Raw genomic sequence first — 22,087 nt, forward strand, 5'->3', positions numbered from 1 at the left:
GACTAAGGGTAGGTAAGGTCATGAGGGTGGGGCCTTTATGACCTGATTAGTGTCCTTATAAGAAGAGACATCAGAAAGCCTGTCCCTGGGCTGGCTCCCAGAAACCAATTATGCTGGCACCTTGAATTTGAGCTTCTAGCCTCCACAACTGTGACAACATAAGTTTCCGTGGTGTGAGCCACCCAGTCTAGGTACTTTGTTATGGTAGTTTAAACTCGCTAAGACACTCTTGTTTTGACTATAACAGAATAAAATTTCTTCTGCCTTCTTTTCTTTTTTAAGTTTATTTGTTTATTTTGAAAGAGACAGAGTCAGTGCAAATGGGGGAGGAGCAGAGAGAGAGAGGGAGAGAGAGAATCCCAAGCAGGTTCCATGCTGTCAGGGCAGTGCCCGATGCAGGGCTCATACTCACAAACCATGAGATCGTGACCTGAGCGGAAATCAAGAGTCTGAGCCATCCAGGTGCCCCCTTCTTCTGCATTCTTTACTTAATTAAACATTGTCACTGTGTATAGTTATTTAAATGTGTGAATCAAAGTTTTATTGATACAGGTGACCAAAATAAAACCAACAGGTAATTTAGTATGTTACAGGCTTAATAATACTGTAACACTAATAAATACCCTCTCCCCCTAATTCAAAATGACATATCACTAAAATGACCTTACTTTTCTGTATGATTTCTTATTAGGTGTTATTTAACATGTCACTGCATATAATATTTTAATTTTATTTATGAATAAATCCTCTATTAGGCACATTTAGTTTATTTCTTAAAAGTCCCTTTGTCTGTTGTGCCCATTTATGCAGAAAATGTGTAGAACTACATATAAGTAGCATTCAGCAAAAATATTCTACAGTCAAGAATGTGAAATCCATGGAGGTAGTTGGTTGGGAAGATGCTCTGCATTTTAATTTTGGATTATTTCCATGTCAGGGATAGAAAAAAAAATAACACCATACAAAGTGTTATATCTTCTCAGTGATGAGTTGCTGGTAAGTTTCTTAGATAATGAGGTCAGTGTCACGCTGAGTTGTAGGAAGTTCCAGCTTGAGGTTGTAGAATGTGGTGATTTCATTCAGGAGGCCAAAGAAAAGCTCGAAAAGAATACACAAGAACCCACGCTTAGCAGAGATTTATGGTGAAGCTGAATATTCTTAAAGTAACCTATTAACATTCAAGAATACATACCGAATCTGTCGAGTTAAAGCATATCAATGAGTATTGAAAGGTACAGCTTCAGCTCACCTGTTTCGCCATAATTAGGACTTTATAGGCAAAAGGGTTGGTTACTTACTTCCTGCAGAACATAAGTTGCATTACTATTTGCTTTATTTGTGTTACTGAAGAATCATTCTGGCAATTTTACCAAAACAGAGGATATATTTCATAATTCTTTTCTCTGAAAAGTACCATAAACTCATAAAAGGCAAAACTAATAATGAATACACTTGACGATCAATCCAAATAAATTGCCATTTCTTTAGTAATTCTGCTACAGAAAAGTTCCTCTTTCCCTCTCTCAGTGCTTCCTAGATTGAGTTTGAACAGAAAGAAAGTGTAACTTGATGTAGGGAAAGTTAAGTTATAATGCACTCTACTGATAAAGTTGGTTACCTGGTTTTCTAGAAAATGAAGATAGCCATTAAAACCGATAATTTTCAACATCACATACACTGAGATGAAACATGAGTCTCATGATAAAAATTGTAGTTAACTCTTCACAATTACTGAGTTTGTAAAATACATTTCTGTTCTTTACCAACATTTCAACTTTCTTCGCACAATTGATATGATTAATGACGTCTTTTCAGCTTGTCTCACTTTTCAGGTATGGTTTGGGGTAGATTCTCTAAAATCCAAGCCAGTGTTGCCATTAAGCATTGATTGCAACCTTACTCTGGACACAGGAACAGATCTCAAATATATTACCAAATCCCCTTCTTAAATCTGTCTGTGTGACCTTTGGAAAGTCAAATCAAATCTGTGGGATTTATCTTCCACCTCTGGAAAAATAAGGAGTTAAGCTAGATTATCACTAACGGTCTTTCTGGTCCTAATATTCTGCAAAATTGAGTTAGAGGAACATTTTCTCTTAAAAAGAGATAGCTGACCTTTCTAGAGCAGCAAGTTTTTGCAAAGAGTATGTTGGGAATTTTGCATTCACTTTTTCATCGAATTTCTCTCTGAAGGCTGCAGAGGTTTTTATAGATGACGAAATTGCAGCTCAGAGAGCTGAAATAACTAACAATATACTCCAAAGCTGATGTATTTCCTACTCCATTGGAAATAACACATTTCCCCCATGCAGATCAGGGTCCACAGTAGAACTGTGAGGGACCCGGAATATGTCAAAATTATTATAGTTAGTAGCATTTATACATGAAATGTTAAAAACAATTTTTAGTTGGAAAATTCCCGTCATAAGTAATACCCAGTCCCATCTTTATGCGGTCGTCGTGGATAGCCGTGTTGAAGTAGAAAAAGCTTAAGGCTTGGACTCAGAAAATGCTCACTTAAAACTCCAATCCTGCTGTTCTCCAGATCTGTGATTTCGTTAAACTGTTGTTTCCCTCAGCGAAGTCAGACCTTGCAGTGTTTGCATTGAACTTCGTCTGTAATTCTATTGTGATGATCCTGTTTTGATTTATTTGAGGTTCAGTTGTACACGTGACTGTCTTCTCCACCGATATATTTTGAACATTTATAATACAAAAACGTTGTGTCACTGACAAATAATAACTTAATCTAATTTGTTCAGCTGCGTCGGGATCCTCTACATGACAGATGGGGAAACTAATGCCCAGAGAGGGCTAGCTGTACTTTGTCACACACAGAGTGTCAGAAGCAGATTTGGAACACAACTGTCCTTTTGGTAGTAAAGGAGAAATTATCCTGCCTCTTCCATGCCACGTGTGCTTTTGACATGGTCTTAGCCTTTGTTGCTTTTGCACACTGGGCCCGAGGGAGAAGTCTGGCTCGGCTCCAGAACTGCCATTTGTGATTATCTAAGAATAAATCATAATTACGCTTGTCACTGCCATGTGCCCGAGTAGAGAACAGCCATCATCCTTGAAGCAGAGTTTCATGACTATGGGAGGAACCATTTAGAGGTTTCCTTTCATTTTCATTACGCAAATATGAGTTGAGTAGATAACCAATTGCTTAGGTGGAAGGATGTAATGGGTTTGCTGTGGTTCAGAGAATGCCACCCGCCATTCCCAAATACAGACGCTAGAGCAGAAGTGGACAATTTACACTGGAGTGCGGGGACCTCCAGGAAGGAAGGGACCGTGATTCCAGTCCTTGTATATCCTCAGAATCCAAGATATGGAAAACAGTTTATCCGAACTGAATGACCCTATTATCGATCTGCTGCGGGAAAATAACAGGGGTCTGGGGAAAGAACTCCCTAAGAGTGAAATATGGGTTGGCATCTGTGCTAAACCCACAGGCTTGGTGAAGGGTGGCTGGTTAGAGGTTTGTGATGGTGGAACAGTGTTGGAGAAGGTATCTGAGCAGATCAGACTGAAAAGAGCTGCAAGCTTGAAGTCTGACAAGAGGCAGCAGGACCCTAGCAGGGGGAATTTTTTACTTGCAAATTATTATTGAAACAGAGGACATTTATTAAACCCTGTAGAGTCAGGTAGAGTCAGGTAGAGTCTAAATGGCACCTCTAGCAACAGCCAAAGCAGTTATGCTAATGGATGGATTTAACATTTCACTTGGAGAAGGAAGACTCCCTTCTAGGGAAGATGGGTGCTTGAAGGACATTTGTAACATTGTAGGAGATGTGCAAGCATGTGCGTTTCGAGGGAGTTGAACCTTTTCTTATACTTGGCGTGAGTCACTCCAGGGCAGGGGACACAGGGATGCAGGTGCCTTTGGGATCACAGAAAGCTTGTTATTATCATTTTGAAATGGAAACGTACTCTTTTCACAACCAGGTTGGGTGGAGGTTACTCTGAGGTTTTCCTTCAGGTATAATTACACCAGTCACCTCTGCACCTGGCATGCACACACGAAAGCACATTTCTGGTGCAGGGTGGACATAATCTCTGCCTTCAAGAGACTTGCCTCTCCGGGGCTAAGCTTTGCCCACGGAGAGTCAAGATTCGTGGTATATAGAGGCTGCTTCGAATAATCACTAGGAAAATCTGTGAAATTTTGAAGAAATGATTCCATCCTGTCAGTATGATGGAAAGCTTCAATAGAGGGAGTCATGATGGAGAAAGTTCATGAATGAGGCATGGAAGTCTAACAGAGAAAGAAAGCAAGACTCCTGTTCTTTTCTCTGCTCTCCCTCTTGGGAACCAAAGAGAATACAGTAGTTTTACTGTTTACTTTGCAAAAGTGCATTTGTATATAAAAACCCAATGTTTATGTGGCAAAATAAATATGTAACCATATATATTAATTCATATATGGAGAAACATCCTTATTCTGCAGAAACTAAGGCACATTTTCTTTGCATAGAGCAATTATTTTTCCTGGAAAAGCAAACTACTTTACAAAAATGAGGCAATACGTTTTAGTGGCATCTTAAGTTGAATATTATAGCTTTAAAAATGTCTCTGGATAAAATTCAAGGCTATGGTATTCAGTAGTTTCGCCCTAACTGGTTTTCATTATTATGGTGACATTGAAAGGAAACCCCCAGAAAGTGCTGAATGATATTTCCCCCATTGGTAAGAGAGGGAAGACCATCCCTTACTGCTAATTTATCTTGTGGCTATTTGGGCTCTCCTCCTGTTGAATATTTATTCCTCTGATGGATTTTATTTTTCAGCCAGAGTGTCAAGAATAACTCTATTTAAAAGGAGCTCGGCCTAAAGAATAGAAGTCTTTTTTTGTGTGTGTGCATGTTTCATCCCTTTTACTGACTCTGTAAATGTCGAGTGATTGTGATTGGTACCTCACTCCTTTTCTTTTTTCCGAACCAGTTTTGTACTCAGTCTGTGCTTTTCAGAAGGCATAGCGGCTCGATGCCAGTGTAATAAACCACAGAAATGAATGCCTCCGTAATCATGTTATACTTTAGTTTAAGTACTCTGCATAACCGCTTTACATTGTTAACATTTTTGAATACATGTTTAATGCGTACTTCTTTACTAATCTGAAGCTCAATTCAAAATAGTACATCCTGTGAAATTCTAGTTCTCAGATTCAGGTGTAGGATGTCATAGCACTTTCTAACCTCACATTAAAAGAAAAAGTTTTAGGTCAAAGAAATCCGTGGAAGTAATCACTAAAGCTGTTTGTCCACATGCCCAATGGCAAAGGCACCAGTTACATATCAAAGACTGAGGAATATTTGGAGTCTATTCTATCTTTCTGCCCTCTCCCCGCCCCCCAAATATTTCTCATGCGTACTATCCTTTGCTTGTTGTGATCTCACGATTGTGATGAGAAAACAAATAATCTAATGTAGTTAGGACCTGAGATGATCCACATATCCCAGTCAGCTTGCAGTTCTGTGGTAGGTAAATAAAACTTAAAAACAAAAAAAAATCAAATATAGGTAAATGGCAATAATGGATATGATGTGATTCCATTGGGCTTTTTTTAAGCTTATTTATTTATTTTGAGAGAGAGAGAGAGAGAGCACAGGCAGGGAGGGTCAGAGAGAAGGCGAGGTAGGATCCCGAGCAGGCTCTCTGCCATCAGTGTCGAGCCTGATGTGGGGCTCGAACGCAAGAACAGTGAGATGATGACCTGAGCCAAGATCAAGAGTCAGACGCCAAACGACTATGCCACCCAGGTGCCACCCCCAATTGGATTTTATTTTACAATAGGTTACACATCAAGACATTGTAAAATATCTTAAAGCCTCAATAGAAGACATCCTATATACAAAAATTATAGCAGAATTCTGAAGTTTGCGTCTTCAGAAAACTAAGAGCATTCATCAGCTGTGAATAAAGAAGAATGAGTTTTACCAATGACCATGCCCTCCTTTTCCCCTTGTATCTTAGACTAGTCAGAGCAAAATTTAACATTTGTAATAACTATGCAGATTCAGGTAGACTTAGTTAAGATCACTGTTAGTTTTCCCTGATCTAGACTATAAGCTCTTGGTTAGCTTTTGCGTGGAATAGATTTATTTATTTTTTCTACCTTTTGTAAATCTTGTGTGTGTAGTGGGGGAGGCCCATGTGAATGGGCTAATTCAAATCAGTTTTCAGTGCGGGGGGGGGAGAGGGGGGAGAGAATAGTAGTGATTTTATCTAAATTAACTACGTTAATCCCCAGAGCAATGCAACGGTAACAGAGTTAAAAATGTTTCAACTGAGAAATGAAAAGCCCAACTTTCAGAAAAGTTAAATAATTTCTTATTGTTACATTGTTAGAGTGATTCAACCCAGATCTCCAAATACTAAATAGGCTGCTACTCTCTGAGCAGCCTTGGGACAATAAGAGAGGCAATCAAATAAATACACAAACCCAAATGGTCACCAGAATAGTGTCCAAAAATATGGTGCCATAATTACCTCCACTGTTAATTCATATTAATGTTTCATAATGGCTTTTTTCTAAAGAGACAACTGGATAAATTTTTACTCTAGCTGATAAACTCCATTTGACAAGAAATAAACAGGAGAAGAAGACAAATAGTGGGAAAAAATTAATCAAAGTTACAGGAGGGAAATGAGCACATGAGGGCAAATGATGGAAATTGCCCAATCTCAGCCCAAGGTGGTCTGGGTTGAGTGCCAGGCTTGGGAGGAAGCATTGCCCCAGATGCAAGGAGTAATTGGTTTCCCTAAGTGCCTCAGGCTTTCTCCATGGAAATCTGCCTCTTGGGAAATCTTCCTTCCTTTCTCCTTTACTCTATTACTGCACTCTGTAGCTGTGTTCCTGGCCAATCAGGGCACCCAATGCCTAGAGCCCAGAAAGTTCATAAGGGTGGAAAGGGAGCAAAGTCTCACCTCATTTGTCATCTTGGAGACTAATTACTATGCAAAATGGTCACCTTCCCCAGAACTTACCCTGTTTTCACTGTATTTGGAATGACCAAAACACTCAAGGAAGTGAACTCAGTTCAACCTCCCTTTTTCCTTTGATACCCCCAGGTAAGATGTATGAACAATGTGCATTTCCTCAAGGTCATTTTAGCTAGCTGGCAGGCATAGTAGAGGACAGTTCATTTATGTGAATGTAAACAGTAAAGAGTGGCAAAATTATGAAAAGCTTCTATAGCTTGGCATAAAAATAAAACATTCCTCTAACACTGGCCCAGAGTAGCCATGGAATTGAAGGCCTGTTGATTTAGGGGGTACAGAAGGTATGTGATTAATGCTAAAAGAAAACATTTGCGTATTTGAAAATTCCACATTAAAAATCCAGATTTCTAGCCTCTCTTGAAAAACTGGAAGATCTGACAAAACTAGGCCTGCATTTCAAGAGGACGTCTTTCCACATCAACTTGGACTTAACATTGGATATCTCTTTAGGTTGGGCATGAGCTGTCCAATTCTTTAGTTTCTACCAAAGGCACAAGATAGTCATATCAACTTAAATTCTGTTATCTTCCCCCAGCTGTGTTAATTATCATCTCTTGCGGTTACTGGATTTTGTTAACTTTGCCTTAAGGAAAATGCCACAAGTATATTAAAACATTAGTGTGGAAATGCTAAATTGTGCAACTTAATGGATTTTGAATGGGAGGGATAATCTAATTTTTCTTTTCTTTCTTTCTTTCTTTCTTTTTTTCTTTCTTTCTTTCTTTCTTTCTTTCAAACAACTTCTGTGAGCTAGTCATTGTACTAGGCAATATAAATGTGTTCTGTCATTTAATTTTCATACAAACACTTCAGAATTTCTATTATGCACATTTTATGATGGAGATATAAGACCTGGGAAAGTATATGGGATCCCAGAGTCAGATGATGGTTAGAACTTTAGGTGAAGACCTAAATTGGATGCAGAACTCAGCATTTACTACAAGGAAACATACTCTATATGGAGAGCCTTATGGGAGTCTGAGTGCAAGAGGATGAGTCCCCCCACCCCCTACTGGGGACTATGAGTTGCTCTCCTAGGAGACTCAGTTTTCTCAACTGTTCCTTTCCAGAGTAATGCTCTGCCTTTATCTCCTCTCCTTTCCAGTCTTCAGCATGTATAGCTAAGCGTTTTCTCCCCAAAATGTCCTAAACATTTATGATTCTTTATTTAGAGTCATACTTTTCCTTCATCCTGAGCAGACTCTTTCTTCCTTTGTTCCATTGTCCCTCCTCTCTGAAGTCCTCTTTGAACTATATAGATGGAACAGACTGTTCCACATCTGTAGTATCATGATAGCTCTGCTATAGCCTGTTTTATATTTTATTATAGCTAGTTGTTTATATTCCTGTGAATTAACTAAATTTTAAATTACTGACAATAAGCGTTTTATATTACTTTGAAGTCCCAGGAACTACAATGGCATATAACAATGAAAAGAATTTTAGTTAAGCTGGTAGACTGAATCAAGGAACATGTCAATGAAATAATATATGCAGTTCTATATTAATCTTGAGGTAGTTAATAGTCAATTATTTTTAGGGACAATTTCTTGGTTTTGTTTACATGTTTTGCAGCTAACTGCCATAAAAACAGATGGTTGATTGTATGAAATAATCAAATTTTAGATTAATAAGACGAAAGTTGGTTAGATTCAAATGGATACTTATCAGTGTTGATACTCTGAAATTTATTCTAATGAAATGTGAATAGTTTTAAAGATTTGGTGTCAAGAGCCAAGAAGATGGCCCATTTTTCTATCAAATTAGTGAACAAATTAAATTTTGTATTTTGTATCATGTGACTATAGAAATGATTTTCTCAAATTTTTTTTTTCATTTTTTTTAATGTTTATTCATTTTTTGAGAGACAGAGAGGTACAGAGTATGAGAGGAAAGGGGCAGGGAGAGGGAGACACAGAATGGGAAGCAGGCTCCAGGCTCTGAGCTGTCAGCACAGAGCCCGACGCGGGGCTTGAACTCACGAACTGTGAGATCATGACCTGAGCCGAAGTCGGACGCCCAACCGACTGAGCCACCCAGGCACCCCTTTTCTCAAATATACCTTGATGTGAATAAAGAACTAAACATGAATTCCCATGAATGCCTATCTAAACTTTTTAATAAGTAAAGAGACACTTATTGAGTACATACAATGACCCTTGTCAAAACTAGGAGTTGAAAGACCCTGATCCCTGAGCAGACATGATTCTTGTTATTCAATAATCAAAGTTGGTAAGTCAATAGAATATTGTAATAAAATATCACAAGTGATATAACAGTGATTATTCTACTAATTAGCTCTGTGTCCTTTAGCAAGCCTAATCTTGTGATGTACTTGTTCCAATGTTTTCATCCATGAAGCAGGTTAATTGAATTAGATACAATTTAGGGCATTTAGCTCTGGTTTTTATAAAATTTCATGGAAGGATCTTCTCATGTCTTTAAGCATGTCTCCAAAAGAGCTGAATAGATATTAGCTTTCTAATTATTTCTAGATATGCTTTGTAAATCCATGGTTCCAAAACCATGTGTTGAAGCATCCTGGGGAACCACACAGAGGACTCTGAGGGACAGTTTAATTTTTTTAAGAAAAAGGGAGGGTATTCAATGTCTTTTAGGAACTATACAAACATGACCTTGAGATGTTTCAGTTTCAACATTGGATCCCATTACGTATCTTTTGATGCTGTCATTGTGAAGCTGGGTTTCTGTTGGTTGCCATAATGAAATGCAAGTACCAAACAAAAACAAGACAATCAGGATAGAACAGGAAATGAAGATGGTGGTGTCCAATCTGACTCCAAGGTTTGAGAGGTGGTAGAGAGCCCAAAAAGAAGTTTTAGTGTTAGAAATTGTGATTATTTAAGAGGAAAACAGAATTATTTTTTATCTCGTTTGGCATAAACTATTCTTCCAAAACTCTATTACGTGTTTAGGATAATTAATACTTCTTCAGTTGTCTGAAACTTTTAATAAACAAATGGAATTATTAGAGACTTCTTTGACCTAAGGTGTGCCATGGGAAAAAAAGATTACTGAGATGTTAAATGAACCATTCACTAAGAAAATTTGAAAACAACCGGTATAAGTCATTCCAGATAGATTTCTCAGTTATCATATATAAAGTGAGTACATCATTGTTTATAATAACTGTATTGGAGTCAACCATTTTTCCAAGAGATAAAAATATTTATATTGAGAAAGGATATATTTCTCCCTTTGAGTTAGGTAGCTAGTTAATGCCAGGCTGTCTACATTGTCTATACTGCTGGTCCAAAGATAGACTAATTATTATTCTCAAATTCTTTTACAAAATACATATCTCTATAGAAAGGTTAAAAAGAAAAGAAATAGCAGCTGCTAAACAATTTCCATAATTATGGAAATTAGGTGTGATCTCCATTCTCTTGGTGGATTGCCAGTGTGCCCAGCTGGTAGAAACAATTGGTCAGCTAGGCATGAAGAGGGGCACTGTTGATCTTTGCAAAAGAGTTAGAAATTAAGCTTTCCTGTATTTAAGACATTTTTCCATATGGTTATTCTATTGTCCAATTTCTTTTTCATTGTGAAAGTATTATCCACCCATTGCAGTAAACGCAGAGAATACAAAAATGAAAAGAGATTGAGAGCGATTTATAGTTTTAGCACTCCTATACATTGTTAACATCTTGCAGTGTACCATTTAATTCTTACTGCTTTCTTATTCAGGAGCATGTCAAAATATCATTGGAATCAGTTTAAATGTAAAATCGATTATCCTTTCCTCATCATAAGCATTTTCTATGTAAGTATGTGGCCTTTATAAAAATCATTTTAGTTATGGCCCGCTGTTCTAATTAGCTATATTACCATAAATTACTAGGCTATTTTAAAAAAAAAAATATTGAACACTGGATTTTTTTTTTAAACTTCACTCTAGTAACTAATCCAGTTAAACATGATGGATACTTCGATATATCTAGTTGACTCTCCCGAATCCACACTAAACTGACAATAAGACCAAAAAGGCATAGCCTCAAAGAAAAAGAAGAAGAGAATGAGATAGGCGGTGACAAGAGACAGAAGATTTCATGAAAGTTTTGGAACCTGGAAGATGAATGGATGCTTTGTTTTGTTTATGAGGTTGGAGAAAGCAGAATTCTAAACCTTCAGGAAGGAGCCACTCATTCCACAGGAAATTTGGAAATGGACTTTCTCAATATTCTGAATAAGAATAGCTTTGGATGCAGCGATAAGAGGGCACACAGAAGGTAGTGGGAATGTACCTAACCAAAATTTGACTTACTGGTACAAACAATGCACCCTCTCAGTAATTGATACAATAAGACTGATACAACTGACTGTTAACCAATTTGGCCATATTGCATTCTTCATAACACTCCACCACTAAGAGTAGAACAAATTTTATTTTCAAATCAAAGTGAAACAATCATCAACAGAGACAAAACACTGGGGCATGAAAGGACTCTCCATAAATTGAAAATGACTGAAAACATACATAGTTTAACTATCACAGAATAATTAAACTAGAAATCAGTAACAAATTAATATCTGTAAAATCTCCAAATATTTAGAAAACTACCCATAAACAACTCAAAGTCAAAGAAATCAAAAGGGAAATTAAAAAAAAAAAATTTGAACAGAGTGAACATTTGTGAGATGTGGCTAACAAAGGGATTAAAGGGAAATTTAGTGCTTTCAATTACTGTATTAGAAGAGAGGAAAGGTCTGAAACCAATAACCTAAACTTCTGCCTTTAGAAGCTATGAAAAGAAAAGGAAAAAAAAGGAAACCAAGTAAACAGAGGAAAAAAAATAATAAAAGCTAAAGAAAGGAAAGAGAAAAATGCACAAAAAAAAAAAAATCCAATGAAAACAAAAAGTGGCTGTTTACTAACTTCACCTAAAATTTATGAACATTTTCCTAGGCTGATCAAGAAAATCAGAGAGAAAACACAAATTACCAATCTATGGAATGAAAGAGGCTCCATCCCAGGCTCCGCTTCTGGAATTGTGGGTGAGAAGTGCAGCCCCTTCCTAATAAAATCTATATTTAACCAGAGAAAATTACCAAAAATGATAATTTAAAGATTTACGGAAAATTTTCCTAAAGGGTACAGCAAATGTAAAGCCATCCATTCAAGATTTGTAATTATTCTCAGTAAGAACAGCAAGAATAATTGGTGTTTGAGCTACAACTCCCTCTCTCAGCACTGAAGGTCCACCTTACAGAAACTACTTTGGGGCCCTGCTGCAGGAGGGGGGTAACCAAGAAAATGGACAGGCGTGGGCAGGGAAGGAGTCCTTGTGCTTCAAGCTCCCATCCCGGAGCTGCCTCTATGGGAGAGCAGGCTTGTGGTATTCCTCATCCCTCACAGCCCCATGCTGCAAAAGCTCTTTTCCTAGCTGCTTCCACTGAGGCGACTGTCAGACTGACACGGCACTCCTCTCCTCCACCCAGCCCCTAGTCATAGGGTAGAGATTCTGCTTCAGACTGAGAATACTGAGCCTCTGTCATCCCTGCTCCAGCTCACTTAGAAAGGAGAGCTTCCATGCCTAAATGGACAAGCCCAGAGAAGCAAGAGCTACCACTCCCCTGCCCCAAAGTATCCACTCAAAGAGCAGTGGCGTCCCTCTGGAAGTTGTAGGCCACTGTTGTTGAACCCTGCCCAGGTACATTGTTACAGAGCTTCTGTTGGGAGGTACTCACTGTCCAAAGGCCCTCAAGCTTTGCCTGAGGGTACAAACCTTATTTGGAACAAAGCATGGAGAATTCCATGCCTAAGGGTGTTGATTAAAAAACAAAATCAGCAAACACACAAAACACCAACACTTGCAAGAGAGCACTGAGAAGGGCCTTCATGGCTCCATAATCCTGGTGGCAACAAAGAGCAAAGCAACCCAAAGTGTCACCGATAATTAGGGAAAGAGAAAGCTAGGAAGAGCCTTCTTGGAATTACAGTCAGCCCTAGAGGTCAGCAAGGTTATGTAGCAGGTACCAGGCTGCATGAATCAAATAAGACTTGGGACAGACTTGGGGACATTCCATAAACCACACACAGTCCCTTCAACAGGAGGCAGAAGCCTCACCGGGACTAGGAACTTATGCAAAAAGTCTGACCAAACACTGGCTGCTCAGTAAGCTACTCTCACCAGGGGCAGTGACTCCTAGGAAGCCAAGCTGGGGATCACAGTCACACGCATTGATGGCAGTCTGGAGGAGATTGCGCATGCCCAGTGATAAAAAAGAGTATGCTGCCTGATTTAGTAGGTATGTTTCAGCATGATGCTGGATGAATTAAAAAAAAAAAAAAAAAAAAAAAAAAAAAAACAAGATAAAAAACAGAACAAGCAGAATTCATCTACAGTGGAAAAAATCTGAATATTGATTTCCATTAGCTGTTAAGGTTCCAAAAAGAACCTTGGAATGATCTCAGTGTTTTAATTCTTTCCAGGGAATGGTCCACCAGCATTTTTCAAAACTCAGCAGAGGCACATTTATTTACATTTGTGCATTTAACTGTATTTAAAATTCATCTCAAAATTAAAAAATATATCTATAAATGCTGAATTCTATTTAATGATTTGAACGTTGAAGTTTACAGAAAGGGTGTACCTATGTCTGCAATTAACGTTGAGGTGCACCAAAAATAAGTCGAATTAATGGATATGTAGAAGAATAGATATGTGATAAAAAATATATTAATGGTACAATCTAGGGGGTTGAATACAGACGTTCATAGCACATTTTTTAAACTTTGTTTTATGCTTGTTTTTTTCTTAATTATGGGAGGATAAAACTTACAACAAAGTATTTTGGACAAGGTAGGACAACTGGCATTCACAGTGGCACAATGGAAAAATTACAGTGGAATGTACGATGATTAACGCTTTGAGACACACTTTGTCAATCAGTTAACATAGTTATCACATACCTACCATACCCATAATTCCATTCATCTCTATGAATTTACTAAGGAGAATTGAAAACGCATGCTCAAAGGCCAGTGCCAATCAGCTTTTGCTGTGATAACAAAAGAAGCCACCCATAGTTGGGTGGCTTGAACCACAGAAATGTGTTGGTCACAGTTCTGGAGGCCGAAAGTCTACTACCAGGATACCAGTGTGGCCCTGGCTTGTAGATGGACACTTTCCTACTGTGTTCTCCCATGGCAAACAGAAAGAGTGAGCATCCTGTCTCATTTTATAAGACCGCTAATCCCATCATGGAGGCCTTCCCTCATGGCCTCATCTAAACTTGGTTACTTTGCCAAATCCCCATCTCCAAATACCATCATACCGGGGATTAGGGCTTTACCATGTGAATTTGGTTGGGGGAGACACAATGTAGTTCATAGCAGCAAGTGTGAAAATAGTCATGGCAACTTTATCCATAAAAGGCCATGACAACAACCCAAAGTCCATCAACAGGTGAATGGATAAACAAATTTTGATATATACACACCATGAATAGTATTCGGTAGCAAAGAAGGCTAAATGATTGCCACAACATGGATGAATCTTAAAACACTATTCCAGTGTAAAGAAGCTAGATGATAAGAATGTATGCAGTGTGATTGCATTTATATGGAAGCCTAGAAAATATATAATGACAGCAGATCGTTGGCTGCCTGGGGCCTTAGTTGGGATAAATTGAGAAGAGGCAAGGAGAATTTTGGGGGTGATGATAATGTTCTGTATCTTGATGATGGTGTCAGTTACATAAGTATATGCGTTTGTCTAAATTCACTGAGTGTATGTTTACGTGACTTATCTCCCCTAAATTACATTTTAATAAAATAAAAAAAAATATGGGTAATACGTTTGTCAGGAGCTTTCTGATCATTTTAACTTGAACTTTAACTGGAGAGGGAGGGTATTTTAGTTTCTCTAAGACTTTCACTTGGTCACAGTGAACTTCATAGCTGTTCAGAGAATGATGGGAATCATAGAATTGTAAACAATTTAATAGAAGAGACTTTGAAGATACTGGATGACCAAAGTTTCCATAATTACAAGTTAGGATTTTCATACAGGGAAATGGTTAATGAGCAATAAATAATAATAATTCACACTTACATGGCACTTTAAGGTTTAGAAAAGTCTTTGTGTAATTGTGTCATTTAATACTTAGTATAACTTTTATATTGAAGGCAGGGAGAGATGCTCATCCCGCTATAGGTTTTGCCTAAAGAAATTTTAAAGAGAGAGAATTTGAGCCCGAGTCTGACTGGATCCATGTGTGGCTGGATAACTGATCAAGATAAGTGTTGTGCTCTTGCTGTTAAACCTTTTTCCTGTCTTCCTGCCAATGAGTGAGATGTGCTTTTTTTTTTTTTTTTTTCCATTGCTTCTGAAATATTTGTGTTTTGGGGTCAGAAACATAAGATAAGGATTCAGAAGATAGCTCTTATCTAGGATATGATGTTTGAAAGCCTAGGATCATTGAGGGGAAATAAACTAAAATACCTGTGTGGAGAGGATGGGTTTGGGCACTCTGAGTGAAACACAACACCGATATCTGGTTTTTAGAGGTCAGTAGGCATGCGTGTGGGTGGTGTGCATGTAGGTGTGCACGTGCACGAGTGCAGTGTGTGTGCATGTGTGTGCACATCTCTCTGATAAAGTACACTTGTGTCACAGTGTGAATGGTCAGTTTTGGTTCTTTTGTTGACTTCACATTGTCTCCAACAAAAGACCATGTACACACAATGTTGTAAAATGATACCCATGCTAGGTAACGCTTCCTGAATGTTACTGTCAATATTTGAATGATGGCTATAGGAAAAACAAATAAAATGGCTAGTTCCGAATATTTTGCTTAAGGTTTATCTAATGAACGATATTTTATTTATTTACTCCCACGGATTCTTTGTTCTATCATTGAGCGGTGACAACCATGATCAGGTTCCATACACACACACACACACACACACACACACACACACTCCTATAAGAGAAAAGAAGAGAATGCACATATATATTTAGTCCTTGATGGAAGTACATGTCTTTCAAGTTTAATTACTACTGTTTGTTCTCACAACTTGACTACAGTAACAACAAAAATATTTGGCGATGGCAGTCTTTTTCAAGTAAGTGAAGTAATCAGAAAGCAAGTAAAAGAGGTGAAAAGAGTCAATCATTCTTACTTTCTAAATAACTAACAGGTCTGCCCACAGGTAAGATTGTTGTGTCTGGGGAAATTGCTAAGCATGCTAGCCCAAATCCACCTTTTTATTATATGCTGACTGCTGGCTTTCTTTAGTAGAAATCCAGGAAAAAATGAGTGATCAGCCTATTAACAAGTGTGCTTATCCAACATGCCACAATTTACCTAAACTGGATTAGCCTCTTGTTCGGAAAACAGAGGAATTTTGCTGACCACTTTAAGTAGTTCTTTTTGTCTCCCCTGGCTATAAATTCTTCACAGGCAAGGACATCCTCTCTTATGCTCTGAATCTGCAATGGCTGAGAGGGTAGGCATGCGTTTTTAATTAAGCTAAACAACCTTCAGGTTGTTATTTATTTCAAGTATTTAAGAACCAGCGCCTTATCATAAAGCATCGGTCTCAGGCTTAGCTAGAGAGAAGAAGAATCTTCTATTATTTAAGACAGTACACTTTCGCTCATAGTCAATAGGCCAGACCTATTCTTCCTACAGCACAACCACAAGACAGTAAGACAATATCATGATATCTCTACAGCCGTTCACATTTCTGAGACCTTAATGTGGGCTAAGTATGGTGCTAAAGACTTCTGCGTATCCTCTCATTGAAGTCTGACTTGAATCCAGTTGATAGAGACTCCTAATATCCAGTCTCAGAGAGGTTTAGTAGCTTGTCCAAGGACACAGAGCAAGAGACTTCTAAGGAAGGATTGGAGCTCAGAAACTTGGACACTGGAGTCCACATTCTCAATCCATTCAGCATCCCACTGAACTGATTTATTCTCCTACTGGCAGTAGAAACATACTGAACAGCAAACAGTGTCCACTCTTCCTATCTAACTTTTCCTGTCAATGCCTAACTTAAAATATTTTTAACGTTTATTTATTATTGAAAAACATAGACAGAACATGAGCATGGGAGGGGCAGAGAGAAGGGGAGACGAGACACAGAATCTGAAGCAGGCTCCGGGCTCTGAGCTGTCAGCACAGAGCCCGACGCGGGGCTTGAACTCACAAACCACAAGATCGTGACCAGAGCCAAAACCAAATGAGCCACCCAGGCGCCCTAGGTTGTGGAACCTAGGCTTATTTTAAATGCTTGAAATTCAGCCATTCATTCATTCACTCTTTCACTCATTTATTCATTCACTCATTCATTCATCTTATTCACGTATCATTTACTGTATTTCTTCTGTATATCATGCATTATTCTCAAACTTAAGAAATTAAGAATATGAAGAAGAAATAAGTTCCTTGTCCCCTAGGAGCTCAATCCTAATTGGAGAGACAGCTAGATAAACAGACGTATTACCGTACACCCAAAGAAGACGCTGTAGCCAACCTTGCCTCAGGTGTCAGTGAAAATATTACGACTAACGTTGCCCGAGGAGAAGAATATTCTCAAGTGAGGGCAAGAGTGTGTTGCACAAGGTAATTAGAGGTGCTGGGGTGTGGCATACAAGAAGTTCTGTGGGTTAAGTACTGAGTGGAGTGGGTAGATTCTGTAGGAGACGTTAGTCAAAGTGAAGGGTCACGGTTATACTCACAGCACTTCATGTTGTAGCCATTCTGGTGTCAGAGACATACCGAAATGGCCCCAAACACAAAATATACAGCTTTAAACTTTGTTTTTAGCCGAGTGAGATGTACAGCAAGCATCCTCAGCCTGTCCCTAATGCTCACATTGCCTTCAACCTCAAGAAATGCCAATTGGGACTAGAATAGAAGACGAGAATGTAACATTTCTTGGTGTCGTGACTGCGTATTTTGAATATCTGCTGAATGTGTTCCACGGAGCGTTTATGTTGATGATAAGTGCAGCAAGGTCCCGTCCCCTCTTACAGGAGCTGAAAATACTGTCTTTGCAGCCCAAATGCCATTCTGTCCCAACAGTGGAGCGCTCTGTGTTCTGAGTGCCGTCGGTCTGTCTGTTCTCTGTCAGTCTGTATCTTGCAGATGTGGAGGCCTACACAAGTAGACCTTCCTTACAGAGAAGAGCAGACCCAACTGTCATAACCATAGGATCTGTGAGATCATCTTTAGAGCCATAACCAATGCTGTTCAGGGAAGATGTCAGACTGTAATGAACATTTATGGGAAATTAGATATTAAATACAGATCCTTCAAAGAACACCATCCAATTAAATTGACTTTTAAATAAATCACCTAAAGTTTGTGTCAGACTCAGACCAATTAAACACAGGGAAGAATGTGTTTGAATATCAAAGTGGAATAAAATGAAATAAAAATTTTATAAGTAGATGTGATTTATGTGGTGACTAATATAGATCAGTTAAATTAGGACTCTGATCTGAAAGGTAGCTGTTGTCAACAGCATGGGTTTTGGAGTCAAATAGACTTGCATTTTAATTAGTGGGCCCACCTTTTTGTGGATGACCGTTGGTAAGTGGTCAAGTAATTGGTAGATTAATTTCATTCAGTCTCAGTTACTCTTTCTGTATAATGGAGAAAAGAGTACATAGTTTAAGCAATCACTTTAAGTATAGATTGAAATAATGTACCTAAAGCATAGTGTTTGTTATACAGAAGTTCAATGAAGACTTACTGTTATCAAAATATTTATTAACCTTTGAAATAGCATCACATATTTCTAACATAGATAAGAGTTGTCTGGTTTCTAGCTTTTGCACAAACACTTAACACAGATATTTATAGAACTAGTCAACAAACCATAAAGTTATTTAAAATGTAAAATACCTGATAAAATATGATACACAATCATTTGTTCATTATACAAATATTTATTTAATACCCACTGTGTGCCAGACGGTTTTGTAAGAATCTAGGGAAATGCCAATAAACAAAGAAATCACTCCCTGTCACACAAGACATAATATTCTAATGGGAAGATATGAAATAAGTAATTGAAATACAATGTTGTTAAGTTCTAGGAAACATACAATTTCCTAGAATAGAATTGCCAGTTTAAGCGAGAATATATGTGTATTAGAAAGTATTTTAGATAAGATAAGTAGGGAAGCTCTCTGAGAAGAAAGTTTTGAGGAGAGACCTACAGGACAAAAATAACCCAGTTGTGCAAAAATCTGCAGAAGAGCATTTCAAGAAGAGCAAGTGCAAAGGCCCAGAGGTTGAGCTGTGCTTGAGGAAGAGCAGTGAGCCAGAGTGGTCAAAGTATTCATTACTTAATGAATGAGGCAGCAAGTGATAGACAGTGGGTTTGAAGAGTAAGGCAGGACCTGATCATATCAGGTCATGTAGGCTACAGATTTAATTCCATGTTTACCAGTAAATCACTGGAGGAATTTATTCAGACCCTCCCACCCCACCCTGTTGCACGTGAAATCTTTTGAATTCTTTGAAATGACATACTAGAGGTCTTTATATCCTTCTCTGCTTTTGTTTTTTCATTTTTTTAAAGTTTATTTTGAGAGATACACAGCATGAGTAGGGGAGGGGCAGAGAGAGGGAGAGAGAGAGAGAGAGAGAATACCAAGAAGGCTCTGCACTGTCAGCATAGAGCCTGATGCAAGGCTCAAACTCATGAAATGTGAGATCATGACCTGAGCTGAAACCAAGAGTCAGACGCTTAACCAACTGAGCCACCCATGTGCCCCATATCCTTCTCTGCTTCTTGAACTGTGTTTTATCTTGGATCAGTTTAGTTTTGATATTTTACTCTTAGTCTTTTCCTATTTTCACAATTATTTTTGGATCCTTCCTTTTTCCATTCATATTCAAGAATAATAAGCTAAAAAGTGTGTTTTTCATCTCTTTATATATAGTAGAAATTGTCAACTGGAAGACTTTATTTTAAGATGAAATTTTATTATGCCATTACGCCTGGCGAAACCTAAAGCATGTGAATAGTAGTATTCTTATAAGATGCCGTGTTTCTTCTCAGATCTTTGTTTACTTTTTTTAGGGAGACTCCTTGCACCCATTTAGTTTACCTCCCATGTTGTTTCTTAGGAAGTTACATAAGGAAAGAAATGTAGAGTGAACCCAGAAAGGAGAAGATACAGGATCCAGAAAATGGAAGGAAACCATTACAGAGAAGTTCCAGGAGAGCTGGTTGCCTGCAGTCAACTGGTCAACCAGTCAGTGATGACAATGGAGAGTGCCAAGGAAATAGCAGCCCAAGTGAAAGAGCCTAGACATAGAACACATGACTGAAACATGTGTGAACACTTGTATAATAAAGGTAGAGAATATTGCAAATGTGGGCAACTGATAGCTCCTTTCTTGGTTTTACATTTCCAGGTGCAGCAACGTTACTTCAAGCAATACTTTTGCCTTCTTATCCTTTCACTTTATCTCCTTTAAAGGAATTGTCTGATTGGTAGAGAAGGAGTTCACTTACTGTCTCTTTTCCTTCTTTCTCATTGAGTTAGTCTACCTCCCAAAGCATGAGCTACAGTGGACCATCAGTCATAGGATAAATGTCCTGGCAAAGACTCTGCCCAGGTTGGAGTTGCCTACCACTGCCCAAGAATGGCTGGATATGTGTATCTAATTAAAAAGCTTATTATATGCTCATTCTGCTAAAACACTAAAGCCATATGAAGAGCTCCAAAAAAGATAATTATTAAGTCCCCCCTCTCGCAGTACTAAAGTCCTAAAGTCAGGTGGTTAGAAGCGTGTCGTGAATAGGCATACCTCAGAGATATTGCCGGTCTGGTTCTACTGCAATAAAGAGAGAATCACAATAAAGCGAGACAAATGAATTTTTTGGTTTCCCAGTGTACCTAAAAGTTATGTTTACACTATAGTCTAGTAAGTGTGTAGTCACATTATGCGTAAAACTACAACGTACATATCTTAATTAAGACCACTTTACTGCTAACAAGTGGTAACCATGATCTGAACTGTCACTGAGTTATAATCACTGATCGCTGGACACCTTAGTAAATATACTAATGAAATTTGGAATATTGAAAATGTGTCACAGAGACACGAGTCAGCAACTACTGTTGACAAAATGGCACCCATAGATGCACTCAATGCAGGATTGCCACAAACCTTCAGTTTGTAAAAAGCACAATTATCTGAAAAACATAATAAATTGCAATGAAATGAGGTGTATCTCTATCAGGGCTCTCAAACGCCAACAGCGAGGAACAAATGTAGTTAGAAACTTCACATGAAGCAAAACCTGCAGAGGAAATCATATCTAAATGTAAGACACTATCTGGTCGTAATGTGGTCCTTGTTTCTTCACCAGCGTTGTGGGTTTGTTCCCAAATTATGAAAGCCAGATCATTCTAGAACAGAATGAGAATATTATCAACATTGACAATGAAAGCTAAATGTTTATTTAAAAAAACTCTAAAGGTGATAAATCATAACAACAATAAATTTATAACATTCGAGATAGATACAGGAGAAGAGTTAACCACAGAAGTAATTACGTGTATTTTCTTTTAAAGAAAGAAAGTGAAGAATAAGAGAAAGGGGTGCATTGCACTTTGTTTTGAGCTCTTTACTGCTATTTAATATTTTGCAAACATAGATTGGGGCTACAGGACCACGATATAAGGAATTAAAAGTTTTAGAGGTGCAATCTTTATTTTGAAGAGATGTGTATCTGACTTACAGGATGCCTCACTTTGTTTTTATGCTTCCGGCAGGGAAGTTCGACAGAAATAAAATCTGAATTCCCATAAAAATCAGTTATGTAGAACTGCCCCAAGAGACCAGGTGCTTCAAAAATCCAGACAAGACTCAAAGAGAAAGCTTTGGGCTGGGCCTTCAGGAAAGATCCCCACAGCAGGTCAGTGCTGTCTCCTTCTGTGAGTGATTTTCAAGGCCACTCCTGGTCTCTACCAAAATTAAGACTCTGCCATGTCTCACAACCCAAGTAGATGAAGGATGTGTACTTGGAGCTATGATCCAAGAGAAAGAAGCTAGAATCAAGCAGCTGGCTCTTTTTCCGTGG

At 38.2% G+C, this 22,087-nt stretch overlaps 1 long non-coding RNA gene across 3 annotated transcripts in view; it reads right to left on the bottom strand.

The window, feature by feature from the left end:
* Positions 1 to 777: 777 nt before the first annotated feature.
* LOC122237438 overlaps positions 778 to 22,087 on the bottom strand; it is a 60,703-nt gene continuing 39,393 nt past the window's right edge. Inside the window, exons 4-5 of one of the 3 annotated variants that reach the window (XR_006216009.1) lie at positions 18,554 to 18,626; positions 778 to 1,098 (exon numbers count right to left, since the gene is read on the bottom strand). This is a non-coding gene — a long non-coding RNA (uncharacterized LOC122237438). The remainder of the gene's footprint in view (positions 1,099 to 18,553; positions 18,627 to 22,087) is intronic. The other 2 variants (XR_006216011.1, XR_006216010.1) reach the window with 2 other exon arrangements.

The sequence above is a fragment of the Panthera tigris genome, chromosome A3, assembly GCF_018350195.1.
Source record: "Panthera tigris isolate Pti1 chromosome A3, P.tigris_Pti1_mat1.1, whole genome shotgun sequence".
Classification (NCBI taxonomy): domain Eukaryota; kingdom Metazoa; phylum Chordata; class Mammalia; order Carnivora; family Felidae; genus Panthera; species Panthera tigris.